The sequence below is a fragment of the Drosophila albomicans genome, chromosome 2R (assembly GCF_009650485.2).
Source record: "Drosophila albomicans strain 15112-1751.03 chromosome 2R, ASM965048v2, whole genome shotgun sequence".
Classification (NCBI taxonomy): Eukaryota; Metazoa; Arthropoda; class Insecta; order Diptera; family Drosophilidae; genus Drosophila; species Drosophila albomicans.
Window position 1 is genome coordinate 20,472,010 of NC_047631.2, and position 18,546 is coordinate 20,490,555.

The window sequence follows — 18,546 nt, forward strand, 5'->3', positions numbered from 1 at the left end:
GAACTCGTGCTAAATATGTCAAGCTGATTCCATCCATCATTCGAACTTTCACAGGTATATAAAAAGTATTTATATATTTGATTTGGATACAGCGCATACGCTTCTTATTGCCTATTTTTGTTGCAATTTTGTGTTTTTTTCTGCCTACAACATTTCGCATTGTTCGCTTTCGTTTGATACCTTGGAGTAAATGCGTAAATGGGCATATTCAATAATTTTTATGGAGTGGAATTCAAATATTTATGGACTGAATTTATTAGATCGAAATTCTCGCACATCACAAATTGCAATAATATTGGCGGAGATTGCTTGAAAGATAAATATCCAGTAGCAAATGTACAGAAGGTATATAAAAGCGAAAGTCTGGTTGTTTTTCTTGCTGTCTTAATGAGAAAAAATGATTGTAAAATGATAGGTATATAAGTTTATATAGGTATTAGAAACTAATGATGTCGTCTTAAATGTTCTGCTGTTTATTAAGTTTCCATTTCTAGGGTATTCCAGCAGTCAAACAAGTTCAAAAAGTTTACCTTCACATTTGTTTCTTTTACGTTGTGTTTTCACTTGTGGCACTTTCATTGAACACAAACCTGCATTAAAAAAACATATTTTATCGCACCAAGTGCTCTTGTTGCTACTCGTGCTCTTGTGGTTATAGTTGTTATTGATGTTTTACATTCCCTACGCTTCTATAGAGGGTATATTAGTTGAATCATGCTGTATGAATCGTTTAAAAACAATTCTTGAGCAAGCGATTGAAATATACGATTTTGTTCTTCCAGCTAAAATACAATTCTACTTTAAACGTACATATTTAAAGGGGTATTCACCCCAGTCGTATTTACTTGTATGCAAAAACAAACATTTGTTTTATTATATTTACAAGAAGAGGTGTGAATGAGTTCGCAGATAAAGTGCATTTTGTCTGACCATCCGGCAAGTTGTTTTATGTTCTTGTTTTTGCACGTTTGCCTATTCAATGAAATTTTATTTTTAATGAATGAACAACATTTTTCCGTCAACATTTTTTTTTTTGTTTTACTATTGGTGTGCCAGAGTTCGGTGTTCGCATATGAGCTTTTATTGGTTTCTTTTTGCCAATTGATTGGAAATATTTCTTTTCATGTTTTCCAAATTGAAAAGCCACAAATAAAAACAAAGAAAAATGCTCAATAAATATACAGAAGCATGCACTCAATACGTTTCCAGCACTACACAACCCAAGTGCTCTTTGGCGATGGCATATGAATGCCCCTCTGTTTAGATAATAATAATTCCAAGCATTTTATTCGAGTTCGGCGCGCGTGTAGTTTCGCCTAAAGATTTATGTATCTTCTCTTGCCCTCTGACAGATGATGTTTGGCTTATAAAGCTTTAATTTATTTTGTTTTGATTATTGGTTATTATTATGCGCAAATCCATATGGGATATGAAACACATTGAAAGTACGATGCTTTCGGCAAGTAATCGTCTAGAGAATTCCTGATTTATGGAATTGCAATCTTTGTTTACAAGTTCTAAGTGTGGAGTTTAATACGATTCGTTTGCTTTTATTAGTTAAGAACCAATTGATGTAGATAAGTGTAATAATTGTCTCACTTCTGGTTTGTGCAGTTTCATATTTTCAATTGCGTTGAATAATTTTCCAATTTTAAGTGTCGTGCTCCATTAATTTTTAATCAAATATTTTTATGGAAATCTTTGTGTTCTGTTACGAAAAGAATTGCACTGTTAATACTCTCAGCTTAGCACTGTTAATTTATTGACTTAACATATTTGCGAATTCTCTCTCGTAATGTTATTACAATCAGCACAGGACTCGTTTATTCGGGCGCCATTTTAAATTTACTCCAGTAATACAAATATTTTTGTAAGATATAAAAAAACAGGAAAAGCAAACACATATTGTATACTATTCAATTCGATATTTATTTATTGTTAAACTCAATAATATATAGATTTAAAAGGTTTTTTAAAAAGTCATTCATAATAATGTCCGATGCGTTCTTGTTGTTCTACACGATTTATCGCATGCGATAAATGTGTGTCAGTCGCTCTCTGTGCGTAGCGCTGAATACAGCCAGAGCAAACGAACGAATGCGGGAGAGAGAGAGAGAAAGAAAGGTTATAGAACACACGAAGCTCGCTCTCAATGCCAAAGAGCAGCGGCAGGGGCCCGAGCGACCCACTGACACACTGATACTGTTACACCGACGACAATGTTGTGACTTCGGCTGCTGATAACAGTGCGCATCTGTGTGAGTGAGAAAGAGAGTGCGGCGGGCACCTCTTTTCTTTTTGGAACTGTTAATGTTAATTCTGCTGCTGCTGTTGCTTGTTGGGGGCTACTGCTGTTACGCCGACACAGGTACGAGGCGAGCTGGCGCCTCTGCTGCTTCCCATCTTTGCTTTTGCCTTGGCTGCTGCTCGCCTGCTGTTGGCTGCCGACGCCGTTGTCGCCTGCTATCTGCTGCCTCAGTCGCTGTCGCAGTCGACGTCGCTGTCGCTGCTGGTGCTCGCTCACTCGCTCGCTCGGTCGGTCGGTCGGTTGGGTTCCGAATTTACAGTTAAACTTTCAACGTGCGCGCATCAGGGCAGCGACAAGTGAATAGGCGGACGGGAACTGTGCGACGCGTCCGCAATTTCCACGCGCTCAACTCACGTTCCTCTGGATTTTGAAATTTTTCGACTGCGCGTAACGGTCAGCGAAAAGCGTAACTGCTTCAAACTAAAACGCAACGCAAAAAATAAATGCAGAAAAATAAACAGCAAAAGCAGCAGCAGCAAAAAAAGTGCGTGAGAATTTCAAATTGCTGAATTAAATAAATACAACATACAAAAATAAAAGTGAGAAAAAAGTCAAATTCGAAACGGAAAAACGGAAATTATTGAAACCAAAACAATTTTTGCTGTCTACGAAAAATTGTTTGTGCTACTTCCAATTGAAACGAAATTAAATGCTATTGTTGTTGTTGGTTCGCGTCATAAATTCGAAAATATCGCAACTGAAAATGTTTCATGGAAAAGTGCTCTATACAAATACCAAATAAATTGACCAGAGAAGCAAGAAAAATATGGCCAGAATCGAGAAAAATGCTTGAAAAATGTATATTAATGCTCGATACTCGACCATTTATTTTTTGTTGCCTCAAATGAACATTTAAAAAACTATTAATAATATGAAATGTGTATGAAAGAAAGCAAATACTATAGTTAGCTTATTGATTTGTACATACATACATAAATAAATGCGTTAAACGAACCTGGACAAAACTTTGACGCACCTCTAGCATTTGGATGTTATTTTTTTGTTCCAATTTATTTTAATTTTCCGGCGTGTCTTTATTATTTGTGCGTTAAGCGCAGCGCGACAGTTGGCACCTGTTCAGCAACTTTTTAAAAAGCATTTAAAAAATCGTTTCAAGTTATTTATGCAAACGACGCCGAACGCAGCCAAACGAGTGAGATAAATACGTAGATAGATAGAGATAGCGATAAAAGAGAAGAAGTAAAAAAGTGAGAACGCGGTGGGAGGAGATTTCCCTAGCCAGCCGTTGACCTAATGTAAGTATCTGTATGCTTGTTATTAGATTAAGATTTGCTTGTTTAGCACTTAAGACTTTCCACTTGTTCACTTGTACACATTTGTGTATTCACTCGACCGCTGCCACCTTCCCGCTATTCGTAATCAAATCGTTTGACAACTTGAGATCCACGCCGAGAGCTTCAACACCTCTACTTATCGTGACATTTTCTATCTCTCACAAAAGAAATTTCCATCGTTCATTGCAGATATAAAGTGTACTACTTAAAGTGCTTGATGTTCATAGTTATGACGCAGTCTCTGCAAATTGATCTACCTAAATGCAGCTAAAGTCAACTAAAAGATTGATCTCTTTACTAATTGCAGTATTCTGCAGAGATTTATGATTGTCCTTGCCTGGGTTATAAAAGTGTATTTGTGTAACTGTGTTACAATTTCAATAAATCGGCATATTTACTAAAAGTCCTCAAAGGCTGAAGTAGCTTTTCATGAAGCGGTTCATTAAGTGTATCGGCTTTTGTGGAATCAAGTGAATATTTGCTTGATTTATGCTGAAAATATGAGCGTATGGCCTGGCATTTGCTACGCCTCGTTTATCCGACAATTGCAGATACAAATGTATCTTTGAAGTTGCAGAAATTACCCATACAAGTGCACTTAGTGCGTTCGCCTGTTTGTATACACACTTACACTTAACTGCAAAACAACAAACTTAATTGCCCAAAAACCAAATAAAACTCAACATGGCGGCAAGAGCGTCTCACTCTCTCACTCGCTCGTCTGTCAATCCGACAGACAGACAGACCGACAGATAGACAGAGTGAATGAGAGTGGCACACTGCCTTACAGACTCACACAGTCCGTGTCTGTGTCCGTGCGGTGTGTGTCGTTTCGCTTCGTGTTGAAATGATGCCAACAATAATAGCGGCAACAACTGCACAACAGCCTTGAACATGAAAAGTGAAAAGAACGTTGCCAAGAGATGTAAAACAATTCATGTGGGCACTTACACTAATTGCAGCTGATGTGCAGATTATTATAGCTGGGAGTGTCGCTCGTACCTGAAACTCTTTTCGCGTCACTCGTACTTTTTCCCCCTTTTTTTATGGGGCGCCACATGTGCGCTTAAGTGGTGCAACATCGTTTTGATGTACTCAAAAACCGCTTTAATGATCATTTTTGGCATAACTTTCATAAATACATGCCATTTATATTCTACTTGTAGAATTTGCAATAACTTTTTAACTAATTGTAGTAGATGGGAAAATAAACTTTTTAAATATTTATAAATTGTTTGTGCATTTGAATAAATGCCAATTTAATCAAAATTGATTGCATGGCATGTAAATATTTTCTAAATTCCATTTACCATAAAAGACCAATATATATTTTATGCTATCAAAAACTATTTTGCATTTGCAAACGCATTCGTGTGACATATAATCTGCAATTTGATTTAATGAAAGTTTACCTTTTTGTTTTGCCTTTTATTGGTTTATTATGCAAAGGGAATTAAAATATGACAATACTTTGAAGATAACAAAATGCATTTTACTATGAAATTTAATTGTTGCTATGACGGCTAGATCTTTGCAAATTGGAAATTCACAGCACAGACAAAATATCAAAGGTAAGAAGGACAATGGGTTTTGATGTACTCAAAAATCGCTTTAATGATCATTTTCGGCATAACTTTCATAAATACCTGGCTTTAATATGCTACTCGTAGAAATTAAAATAGGCATTTCAAAAAACTTTTCAAATTATAGTAGATGGGATAATAAACTTTTAAAATGTTTTAAAATTATTTGTGCATTTAACATACAATAAATCTCAATTTAATCAAAGTTTTATTGCATGGCATTCAAATAACATACTTTCTAAATTCCATTTACCATAAAATACCAATATATATCATATTTTGTGCTACCAAAAACTATAATGCATTTGCAAACACATTCGTTTGACAGTTTGATTTTAGTAAATTTTATCTCTGTTTAGCCTTTATTGTTTTATTATGCAAAGGGAATTGAAATGCGAGATATTATCTACCTGCTGTGCCGGCAACAGCTTTTACAAAATGCATATTAGCTCGAACTTTAATTGCTGCTATGACGACTAGCCCTTTGCCAATTGGAAATTCACCCCACAGACAAAAGGGCAAATGTAAGAAGGACAATGCGTCGTATGCGCAATAAAGTTTATAGACACCTCCGACGTACTTCACTCTAGCATTGTTTGCTTTGTGCTGTGATTTCATAGTCGCAGCCGCAGTGTGTGTGAGAATGAATGTCTCCTGCAGTGCTTGCTGTGTGTTCCTTTAGCGTGCCAGAGACAAAGGTGAAAAAATGAATGAATGACACAATGAAAAAAAAAAACAGAAACGAGAATAAGTGACAAACAAAAGCTCTGCTGAAGTGGCAGAAATGTGACGGAAATGTAATTGAAGCGTGGGCTTGGCTCATTGTTTGCCCACCAACTAGCGGGCGTTTATTTTGCCAAATATTGCGCATACGCCACCGAAATCGGGGCCCCAGCTTAACGTTTGCCAAATGAGAAAAATAAACGTTTTGCTATTCAAACCACCACAAAAAAAAGTGAACGTAATGACAACTAAGCTCTGAAAAGCTCTTAATTAATTAATAATTAATCACAGCAAAGCTGCCATACAGCCAACGCAAAAAGATATCGAAATCGCTTCAAAGTTAACTGCTTCGGGAGCTGTCCAATTGCTCAGTATTCAAACACATAACTATTGAGAGAGGTCACTATAGAATTTCTCGTGTCATTCACATGCACAAACTGAGTCTTATGAGTCTACTCACACTCACACATGCAGTCTCGCATTCGCGTGCTCGTTCTCGTTGCCATTGTCATTGCCAATGTCCAGGCGAGCTGCCCGTTAGCCACGGCGCTTATCATAATGACCGAAATGCTCTAATCGGGGGCAATTAACGTGACCAAATTTAATTTCCGCCCAGGTCGCTATCATGGACGGCAACAGCGACGCAGACGGCGACGGCGACGGCGTCGTTGACAGCAAAGTTGTCGCTGGCAGAAGCGTCGCAATATTATTTACTAAATATCATTTGCTGGATGGCATCTAATGCCATTGGAAATCCATCATGTAAGCCACCGTTTTTTTTTTTGTCGTTGTTGGCTGCTTTTTGCTTTTCTTCTCTTTGTTTTGTGTGCTGTGTTTGCGTTTTGTGCGCTTGTCATTTGCGGCTTTCTTTTGTGTTTATTCGCGCCAAAAGATAAATGAATGAACCACACGATACACCCACCTACTTGGCCGTGATTAGCCAGGTACAAAAGCGTCATTGTGGCGCGATGGTGGAGCTGAGGATGAGGATGAGGTTTCCGTTTTAGTCTTTAAACTGTTTGGCATCTGTGTCCGCCAACGCCAGGTCGCGCCTCCATTTATAGCTCGTGAAATGTGCGTTCTGGGTGTAATTCTTGCTATCCCCTAAAGTCCTTACAATGTCAATGTGGCTGGCAGTTCTTGGACGAGCAGAAAGCAAATTACTTATGTTAATTAGTTGCCGCTGCTAATGAGAAACCGTGCAGATCTACATCAATCCATCCATCATGATTCCAATAAACCGAATGCCTGCAGTCATAATTCCAGTTTAAGGTCCAATTGAGTCCTTGATTATACACAAACATATTTATTAACCCTGTCTTTAGTTTGGTCTTTCTCACTCGCATTTATACTCTCTCTCTCTCTCTCTCTCTCTTTTGTTGATTTCGGGCCGGAAATTTGCTCAAGTAATATTCGAAGTCAATTAAAATGCGATACTTGAGCTCACAGCTGCACCCAAACTTCTATTGTAAATACAAAATTGAAATGCATGAATAAATTGTGCTTGCATGCATTTGAATTCATAATAGGATTACAGAATTAAATTGCAATACGACCTAAATTTAATTTGTACCATTTTAATTATTGTGTATTATTATGCAAGTTTTAGATTTTGATATTTTAGTTGTTATACTTGTGTTATTATGACCGTAATGAATAGATACTTTTGTAAATCTGTTTTATCTGCTCGCATTCAATTTAAATTTCAATCAACTTAATTAAAAGTTAATTAGAAGCTCGTAAATTCCAGCTTTGACGAGATAAGGTGCCTGGATAATAGCTCATTAGGCTAATAAACTCTTTTTTATCCACACATTTTTGGGGTTTACTTTTGTGTTATTTTGGGATTTCAACTATGTCTTTTTTTTTTGTTTGTTGAGTGTCTGCGTCGACAGGAAGGGATGGAAAAAGTTAGAATTTTCAAATATAAACATATTGTACTCTACAATTTGAACTCTTTCAAATATCAAATTGGGTTGATATGGGGGTTCAATGTAAATTGCTATCGATACTCATTGCAGTTAATTATGTTTGGATTAACTCGATTTAATTTCATATATTTGGAAAGAATTAAAATCAGTTGAGCGGCTTTCGATTAAATGCATCATTTGATTTGCTCTTAAAGCCATCAAATAATTAAATTTTAATTCGCTTTGTGCGATTTCCATAATTAATAAAAACAACAAACAAAAATATAATTACCAGAAGGCAACCAATTCATTGAAATTAAATTGATTGGGCAAAACTGCAACGGCGACAGCAACAATAACAACACGCCTGAGGGGCGTGGCATGAAGGCCGGATTAACGACAACTTCATGTCAAGAATGACCCGGGAGGGCAGGAATTACAGTACAGTAGAACAGTAAGCGGCTGCTTAATTGAAACGTTGGCATTTATAATTTAATATTGACATAACGAAACGCCAGAAAAGAATGTCTTTACAGATATTATGAAAAACTAATTAAGCTCGGCACTTTTTCAGTTACATTTTAAATTGATTAATTCAAATTGCAGCGGTGGTTTTTGCTGAGGTACTCTGGCCGCAGGCATAATAAACTTTCCAGCGTGCATAATATATCTTAATTTTGTGCATAATTAATGTCTGCCATTAAGCTCCATGGATTGGACTGACTGTTGCCTTGATGCTGCTGCTTCTGCTGCCGTGAGCTGGCTTCACTGGCTCATCGGCTAGCTTTGTGGCTTGTGGAAGGCGCCCACAATGGGCATAATTAAAACGCTATACGCACACACACACACGCACACTCGCTAAAGCATAATAAGAAGCAGGACACGTAAACACTCCACTTAACATGCTGCGATATACCATTTGATCCTGCTATCAATCTCAAAACTCGAGCACGTTGCGTATACGCAACGCTCCACACGTATTGCGTATACGTAGCGTGTGCGCTTTCGGCAACAATGTGTCACACACCCAGACAATATTGATGGTCTGCCACAATTTTGGATTCTACCACGGCATCTGTCTACAGGCAGCCCGCTGTCTGCTGGTTGCAGAGCGAAAGCAACAGTCAACGGTTGACAGCCAACACGACCGAAGGCGACGACAAGCAACGGGCATCAGGCAACAGGCAGCAGGCAGCAGACAGTAGTTACAGAATTGCCAATTACGCCTCGTCAGTGTATTAAAATGCCATAATTGCGAATTTAAGCGATGTTCTCTGCGGTCGCTCTGACAACTGCTCATCATCAGCCGCAGCAGCAGCAGCAGCCTGACAAAGTTGATCATTGTCTGCTGTGGCTTATGTCCTTCGAGTCGTGTTGCTTCACTCTCCTGTGCGTTCCGCTTTGCCTGTCAACGAGTTAAATGTTTTGGCAAAAGTTTACTTCAAACCATACTGCCAAATCAGCTTTAAAAGTTTTCCCTATTGAGTTAGTTAGCAAAGTGCGGTCAATTGGACCAGCTGACACACTTATCGGCTGAACAAATTTCCAGTCGTCGGTTTAAATATTCGTAATCAATTATGTTTAATCACCTGTAATTAAAGCAAACTTCAAGCATCGACAGTCTAAACACTTGACTTGAACTATTTCCCAGTTGAGTTGTAAAATCAAGTAATTTAGATTGAAAGTTTAAAATACACAAAATTTTGTGTTGCATGATTTCTCAGATAGAATATTTTAATTAATAAATTAAATGAAATGGCTATTTAAGTTGGTACATAGATGACAGTTCGTCAGATGATGTTCAACTACTGGCACAAAGTGTGTTAAGACCACAGACACATTAAGTTTTATTGAAACATTTGGATTGAATGCAATTAATTAATTTTGTGTGTCGGAAAGTCTAGGCAAATTCTTCAAGTGTTTGGTTTCTCATTTATTAAATTGCAAATTGCCAGATCACAACATTTGCTTGGCTATTGTGCCAGAGAATGTTTCTGTTTTGATTGGACATTAACGCAGACCAAAACCAAACCGAAACATGTTGGAATTAAGTGCCCAGAAATCCCTGACTGCACTTGCCCCACTATTCCAAGCCAATGGTTCCATTACCGTCTTGGCTTCAATGAATTGGCCAAGTCTCAAGGGTGCATTATATATGTAAAATGTACGTGTGTGTGTGTGTGACGGGGCTTTTAATGTTGTACGCCAAACTGCCTGAGTGCCCATACATTGTACAAGCTACTTTATGTGGTATTATGTATATAACATATATATACACCTGTGCCTCCTTGTATAAGTGTGTGAGTGTTTTTGTCTGTGTGTTTGGTGCTCAGCTCCTTGTTGCCATTAATCAAAGCCAATGCCTCGCCAGACATTCGCGAGTGCCGCTACTTCATTCTGTCGGCTAATTGCATATATGGCCGCCAGCCAACCGGCCAGCCAGAGATGGTGGGCGGAGTTGTGCGCGGGGGGCTGCACTAATTGTAGACATCTTTCACCTGATTGTATAATTGCCATGCCCAATGCAAAAGTTGAAGAGCTCGCTAATTGAATGTAATCAGCTTTAGCCATTAATTAGCGGCCTATAAACAAACCGAAAGTCAAAGTCAAAGTCTTATACTCTACACAGTCTTCTAGCTATTAAATGTGAAATTATTTAATATACACATATATATTTAAAATGAGTATTTGACTTCTCGATATTAGCAATGATTGACTGCTGAGTGAAAAAGTCACATATCATCTCTCACTTGCAGTGTGATGGAGCTCCGCAAATATTTATTAATCGTTTGTATTGTTTGTTTGAACAACAAAGTAATCAAATGCAGCAGGCAATTAAAAGCTTTTCCGTTATTATGATGATTAGCAATAGTTGTTGCTTCATATCGTATTTATTGCTATTGCTATTGTTATTGTTGGGGCGTTAGAGCCACTTGTGACCACTTGTTAAAATAAAAAAAAAGCCTGTGGATCGATTCGCCATTAGTTGCTGTTGCATGACAACAATTGCAGCTACTGCTGCCTGGCATTGACACTGACCATGCAATTAAACGAGAACATGAACTACGTATGATTCGAGTTGGAATTTGAATTTGTCGCTTATGCAACCGCAGATAGCAAGAATAACGACACTTTGAAGCTATCCACAAAACGAGGTCAATCTTAGAGGGGATTATGTTCTCACGTCGTGTTGTGCGGCAGACGAGGCGTATGCTTAATCTGCAACTGAGACCCGCAAAGTAAAACACTTTCAATTAAGCAGATTAAGAAATGCTTTCGCTGCACATGCAAATAAGCTGGTCAATTAAATTTCGTGAGCTGTCTTTAGACTAGACACACAGCTGATGATGATATGGGGGCGTTGTTTTTTCTTGATATCTTATCGACTAACTTTTGTTTGTCATGGTTTAACGATTGATCAATTCTTGCGCGGCCTTATTATGCTGATGGAAAAGCGAAAATATGCTGCGGCTTAACCTAATGCCTTTAAGTAAGTTAAGCTTACTTCACGTCAACAGCAGGTTTTTTTTGCGCGTTTGCTGCTGAACAAGTTTTCTTTGTATTAGCTATCGCTGAGTGGAAAAGTTTAAATATACTTTTGAACAAGGTGAACGTTTCTATCTATTGTAGGAATCGAAGAACTTCTTGGCCAAAATAATAATAATAATCTGACTATTTATATTGTATGGGGTAATTCAGTTGCTTTTGCTACTTGCTTAGCTACTGTCAATATATATTCATAGACTTGAAGTGTGTTTATCATTTGTCCAAAGTATTGTATTCAGTAATCTGAAATGATATTTGATATTTGTCATATGCAGCAGATGTTTAGTCACCCGTAGTGAGTGACTAAATCAGTTGATTTTATTCATTGACTCGCCGCCCTAAATAAACATTTAACCGTTTCTCGAATATATATATATATACATATATATTTGTTGGCAGTGTAAATAAATTAAATTCAAATCTAAATTGATATTACCATCGGACATATCGTAGTATGTGTGTGTAAATATAAGAACGGCCTGCACTTATCAGCAACCTCACGCACATTTATAGAATCCAAATAGCGGCGCCGCTTGGCGGTTCTCCATGTGTGTGGTTCACGGTGTGGGGGATGGTTGGCGGGGGCGTGGCTGTGTTCTTTATCACTTCTTAATTACGTTACTGATAAGCTGATTTCACTTTTGCTTTTTCTTTTGTTTTGGCTGGTTCGTCGCTGGCCGTTTCTTGATATCAGAAGTCATCGGGTTTTTTCTTGTTCTTGTTATTTTGATATATAATTCTTTGCGTTTGTGTTGGTTGCGTGGAGCCAGATCGTTGGACTAGCTCTAAGAGTGCACGGCTGAGATTTAGTTAATAAAAATTAATAGCCATGTGATTTGTTTGGCCTTTCGTGCCAAAGAAAACACATTTTGTATTGTGTTTTATGAGGAGCCGATTGAGATTGTGTACAAAATACGGGTATCTCGATTGTAAATTGATGTGTTATTCTGCGCATAATGGCTGCATTTGGGTACATACTCATCGTTGGTACCTTTGTATGTATGTATGTACAGTGTACACCCACCAGCACGTCATTGGAATGTTTGGCTAATTATTTATTTGACGCTTTAATTACGCATTTATTGCCTGCGGCCAGCAGTGCGTATACGTAATATCAACAATGCCTGCCGCACGGTAACAGCTAGCGCCGCAGCGAAAGCGCGACCGCAATTCATAAAAGTCATTGACTCGGTAACAAAGTGATAAAAATAAATGTCATATTCATTTATTTGTCCACGCGAAATATATTATTAATATTACTTGGCATTTTTCTCGTAGTATTTGTACAAAAAAAAAATGTGTATTATTCATTACACACGCTTGTTTCTATTATTTGTGGTTCTCCTGACCTAGACGGACGTTCAACCTGACCTGTAATCTCGACTATTTCACTATCGCTTAACTATTTTGGTACTGATAAAACTTTAGTTTCCAAGGCCGTCCATTAGTTGTTGCTTGTAGATACCAAATCGAAAAGTGAATAGATCTAAAAACTCATTGCTATCTATAATTTAAAAGCCAAATTAATCACACAATCAACAAACTAAAAGCGATACGTTTTATATTCTAGAATACGTGAAAATATTCGAGCAACAAATTACTATTTATGCTTCTGTGAATGTACGTTGAATGTCATGAGTTCATTTCCATGAGAATGTTTCTGCTGCTGCATTACAGAAATTGCCAACGTCATTTTCCCCCTTTTTCATTTTGCAGTCTGCAGTTTGCAGCTATTAGCAATTAGAGGAAATTGATTGCCTGGCAAAGTTGCAAACTTGGTACAATTTTCCTCTGAAATAACCATAACCATATTTCGATTAAAGTTTGTTCAACTATGAAAATTATGACCTGCATAAAAGATACATGAATTTATCACTGCAATTGCTGTAATTGCCATTTATCGTTAGATATTAATAAATGTATTATGTTGGTATAGAACGAAATGTGTACGAAAGCGTTAATGAAAAAATATGTCAAACTTAAAACAATGGGTAAACTTTATCGGGTTGATTCAGCATCATATGCAAATTAGCTGCATACATATAGGGAATTCTCATGAATGATTGATGTTCTGCACAAATGGGAAACTGCATACGCAATTCCAATTCATATTTAACACGAATTCAACTAACACACAATGCTAATTGGCTTTAATTATTTATTATTGAATGCAGTTTGTGCACAGAATAGCGCATTTATATTCTAGAATATTCAACAATTGTTTTTGCATCAAATAGTAAATGTATTATTTTTTAATTTGTACTATTTTTTTCTGTTTTTTTTCTCGAGTTTTGTTGTCGACCTCGTTTTTTGGCCGTCGCGACGTCTAATTGCACTTTGCTGTGCTGTCAGCACAGTTCGAGCGACACCTCCAGCAATGAATTGCAGCTGGAGCTGCACTTGTCGTGGGTGCTGTACACACACATATGTATGTGTGTGCACACACTTGCCACCCACACGAGACGAGCGCGCATATGTACTTGCCAGATAATATGTGTACAAATGTTTTTCAACGCCATTCACATAAATCTTACAGCGAATTTAGCATCAGATTTGCGTTCATATATGTGGGCAGCCACACTTCCAGCCACTTTTCGTTGCCTTCCCCTTATGACATGTCATAAATTCGCCGGTTTTTTTTTTTGTGTCGCTTTTTTTCAGCGTCATTTGTCCTCGACCTTGTTAAATGGCACGCGTTGCGTTTTAGCATCGATCAGGAAACTAAACAACGATTTTGCTAGTTCCATTTTAACCCTGGGCTTCAATTTATGGGTGTTTTTTATTTTTTCGGTCATAATGTCTACAATGGGGGTTGTAAGTGCAGCGCCTAAGCAAATCCGCGTCGTGCACGCAACTCATATTCTCACATATATTAAAGGTCCTTTTATAACCCCTATAACCTTGCTGCATGAACTTAACATTCCTTTGCATCACAGCCTTCCATGCAACAACCATCGTTTAGTACATAATTCTCTTCTTTTTTTTTGTGCAGTTCTTGTTTTCTGGGTTGCATTTTAATGGCCATTATTGATTTTTAGTCTTTGTTCCACGTTTACCATCATCGCCATTACCTCACACATTGCCTGCCTGCCTGCCTGCCTTGTTATGAGCAGTTCCCATCAATTGGGTCGTGCTAATGGCTCCGAACCATGACATCTACCAGGCCCCCAGCACCATGGGTCCATCGGTTGTTTCGTCTTAGCTGACATTTTACTCGCGGCATCTCGGTTACCTTTAACTTTTGCCATCTCACAGCTCCCGTTGCGCCCCATTGACCTAAACGGCAGTTTTGCTCTTTGTTAAAGCTTAGAAGTTGAATGACAAACTCAAAATTAAGGCAGCTTTAAGTTGGCGAAGATGGAAAGTATTTATCTAGCTCATCCAGCTGTATTTATTCCAATTAAATAACTGTGCGATAGTTCTATTTAAGGACAATTCCCTGTAGTGCATTATGTCTTAAGCGACTATCAGAGTACACTAAAATTTAAACATAATACATATTTTATTCTTCATAAATTACTTGCTGTCATTTATTCGCTATCTTTGACTCTCAGAGACTTCGATCCCTTCTCAAATATTGTCTTATTGGCGATGGCAATAAATTCAAATTGTTCTTGCAACCATTTTAAAGATAGAAATTGAGGGTATTAGAGTTTCGCTCAAAATATTATGTGCATGCTCTGTTCTCCTTCGTTCCTCTTACTGGTGTGCCACATTTTGGCTCCCTTGGGTTGTGTTTTTGCTTCCGGTGTGCACTCTCCTCGCTTATCAGCGCATTTTCAGTTCCTGTGCGGGTTGCTCAGCCGACTCAGTCTCAGACTCAGACTGAGACAGAGAATGGAAATCGACTTGTACTAGTCCTTTGGTTGTTAGGTTGTTTGCCTGCTTCTTGTTGTTTTTTTTTTTTTTTGCATGTCATGCGCTTGTTTGTTCTGTGCTTCCTTCCGTTTTCAATTTCTTGTTACTTGCCGTCGCACTCTCTGTTCTTTTTTTTCCTGCTTATTCGCATTCGTTTGAGTTGTTGTTTTTATTATTTTTATTTTTATTCTGGTGCATGCATATCTTGTACATATTGTTCATGTGACATTTTAAAGCGTGTTGTGACCAACTTCCTCTCCTCTGCAAACAGCCAAAGTCTGCTGCTTGTTGCTGTCAAACCAAGGGACTGCGGTCGAGGAAGCAATGCAGAAGGCATCTGGCTTGGGTTTCTAACCCGTTGCTGCTGCCTGTATGTGTGCCAAGGCTTTGTCTTTTGTTGCTTCCAATTACTTTTCACTAGCACAAGAAATTAATTTCTTAGTGATTCGCTTTGTTTTAGCTATTTGTCAAATTGCAGCCGAGTCTGCAACAGGGTCTCGTTCTTGGTTGTGGCTTTAAAATTCAAGAGATGTACACGTTGATTTAATGCTTTGTTTATTTGTGGCACATTTGTTATTCCATGGCTTAATTGAAATCTAATTTAATTTATTGCTATAACATAAGCACACAACTACAACAGCAGCAATAGACGATGTCTGTCCCCCAAGACACAATATAAATATTTGCTTACTGCGCGCACTCATACGACCCATATACACCACGCTTATACATATTATGTGTGTATATATGGCATTTTAATTGAAATGCCAAAACACATTGTCTACTTTAAGGCATGGGGGGCCATCGGCAAGTCACCGCAAGTCACGCGGAAATAATACGAAATCATTTAAGGTACACGTATTAAATACATTAACTTATTGATTTTCCATATATCAACAAATATGCCGCAATACAAACACACGCATCTTAGCTCCCTTTTCATGTGAATGTGTCTCGCTGACTTCCGCTTTGTTTGCGCTCAGATCATATCAATAAAAAAAAAGAAATATGCATGGAACATTGTGTTGTCCCGTGGTCGACATGGAACAGTTCATAGCATAACACAACAAATTCATAATAATTGGAACGACCATCAGGAGCAGACCGCCCGCAGTGAGTCTGCCCCACAGGAAATAGGAATGAACACGTGATTTGCGCCCGAAAACCAATACAAATACGACAATATAAAATTTTATGTAGTCTCGAAAATTCGATGAAGACCCTTATTAAACTGGGATTGACGACGATTGACTTAGTTAGGTTTTAGTGGCAATTAAATTATTGTGGAATTGCACCCAACATTCTAGTAGAATTAAACACTGTCTTGTGTCTCATTTGGTAGATGTTACTTGATGCTTTCGTGCCCTCACGATGCCATCTCAGCAGCCACAACAGTCATGGGGTCAAGTCAAGTGATTGACGTAACCACAGGCGCCATCGGTCAGTGGAGAGAGAGAGTCAAAGGCCAGTCAATGTCTCCATAATGGACCATTGACAATTATAAGGCTACTAAATCGTGTGAATAGCACTCATTCTCATAGTTTGGCAGATGGAGAGCGGAGCGGAGAGCGGTGGGCAAAACAAACTCGACAATGTCATGTGCACAAATCGTATTCAATGGGGAGAAAGTTGATGCTATTTCCAGCAAGTAAGCAAAGAGGAAAGTCGAGAGGCGACAGGAATTGTGGTTGTTTGATGGTGTTGTTTTTGTTGTCGTAGTTGTTGTTGTCGGTATAACGATTGCATATTATTCAATTAAAATCGCACTATTAAGAGTATTAAACTTGTTGGGACAACTGTCAGACACACGCACACGCACATGCAATCAATGTCAACAAAAGCACAAGCACGGACTATATATAGTACACACATTCACTCGGCCATGCAGCTGTAGACGAGGGAATGTGCCACACACCCACTCACCCACACACACGCATACATTCATTCATATAGTATGTTTGGACTACAGTTGGTCCTTGTCCTTGGCTAACACATTAAGACTTGCCGTAGTAAGACACACATAAATGTCAGCTACAAGATTTGATAGCCTCGGGTTAAGACTAAGCACTAAGCGTATGCGTGTCATAGCTTCAGGCGAACGTTAGAGAGGGAAGGAGCTACGACAGTTAGAAAAGGGGCATATGCGTGTGTCTGTGTTTGTTTAGGTTAATGTACAGACAGTTGCCAGGCATGTGCTCAGCTTCTTTGTTTTCCTTGTACCCCTTAAAGTATGCTACAGAAAGTTCAAATCGTTTGTTCAACTAAATGTTCCGTTTAGAAAATTGGAAACTAAACGTTTATGGTATAGACACACAAAAAAAGAAGAAAACAATCAGTCAAAAAATAAGAAAAGAACCAAGAACAAACATAAAAATTGCTCAGCTTGACTTTATGCCTCTTTTTATAATATTATTTCGAAATAGTTTGCAGGCCAGAGGAAAAGCTAAATTGGCCGGCAGTGACCATGTGCACAATGTCTGCAACAAATTAGAGAGTGTGCTACAAGAATACATGCCACATACACACACAGATTCAACATAGTGGCATTGTAGCACACTGGGTACTTGGATAATGGCAACCCTAGGCTGCTGTATGCTGACGTTGCCTCATCTGGCGAAACTCTTAGAGGTCCGCATGTGATGGCTACACAAAAGTTGCCCAAAACGAAAAACTGTTCTGCCGGCCCCAAATGAACTTTTGCATGTGGGATGTGTTGTTGCTGCCGTTGCTGCTGCTGGTGCAGCTGTGCGCCACTGGCGCTAAGTGGCACCCAGCCAAGGCGCAGCATCAGCAACTCGGTGTCTACCTTCAGCCATTCCCACGCGGCAAATGCCCGGCAGCCGGGCATGACTGCCTCGTTGCCTTGCTGCCTGCTGAGTGCTGATATTATATGGGGGTCATGCCTACTCCAACGTTGCTTTCAACATTTTTTTTTTTGTTTTTTACGGCTACCGTTTCAATTTTTATGGCTGAAGTTGTTGTAAATTTTGCTGCTAGCTGTCAGTATTTGTATTTGGTGTTTTCGTGCGGTCTCAAAGCACAGTTTTCCCGGAGAGTTTTCAGAGTTTTTCCCCGAATGCGCCGTGTCGCGTGTCCTGTAATCGATATTTTTGGCTGGACAGCAGCCAGCTGCGTGTCTGTTTGCTCTTTATTAGCTACCTATTGCCCATCTAGCAGCAAATTCAATATCGTTTATTTACACAATTTTCCAGCTGCCTCGTGCTCTTATTCGCTTCTATTCGCTTCATCGCGGACCCTTCGCTTACTTTGCTGGCTGCATTTAAAGTTACGTAATGTGTGCATTAATGGTGTTTTGCTATAGT

The 18,546-nt window shown here is 38.6% G+C and overlaps 1 protein-coding gene across 3 annotated transcripts in view; it reads left to right on the forward strand.

The window, feature by feature from the left end:
• Positions 1 to 2,561: 2,561 nt before the first annotated feature.
• LOC117573437 (5-hydroxytryptamine receptor 1) overlaps positions 2,562 to 18,546 on the forward strand; it is a 54,067-nt gene continuing 38,082 nt past the window's right edge. For all 3 annotated transcript variants that reach the window (XM_034256656.2, XM_034256657.2, XM_052008174.1), the window contains exon 1: positions 2,562 to 3,564. The gene's annotated coding sequence lies outside the window, so the exon portion shown is untranslated. The remainder of the gene's footprint in view (positions 3,565 to 18,546) is intronic.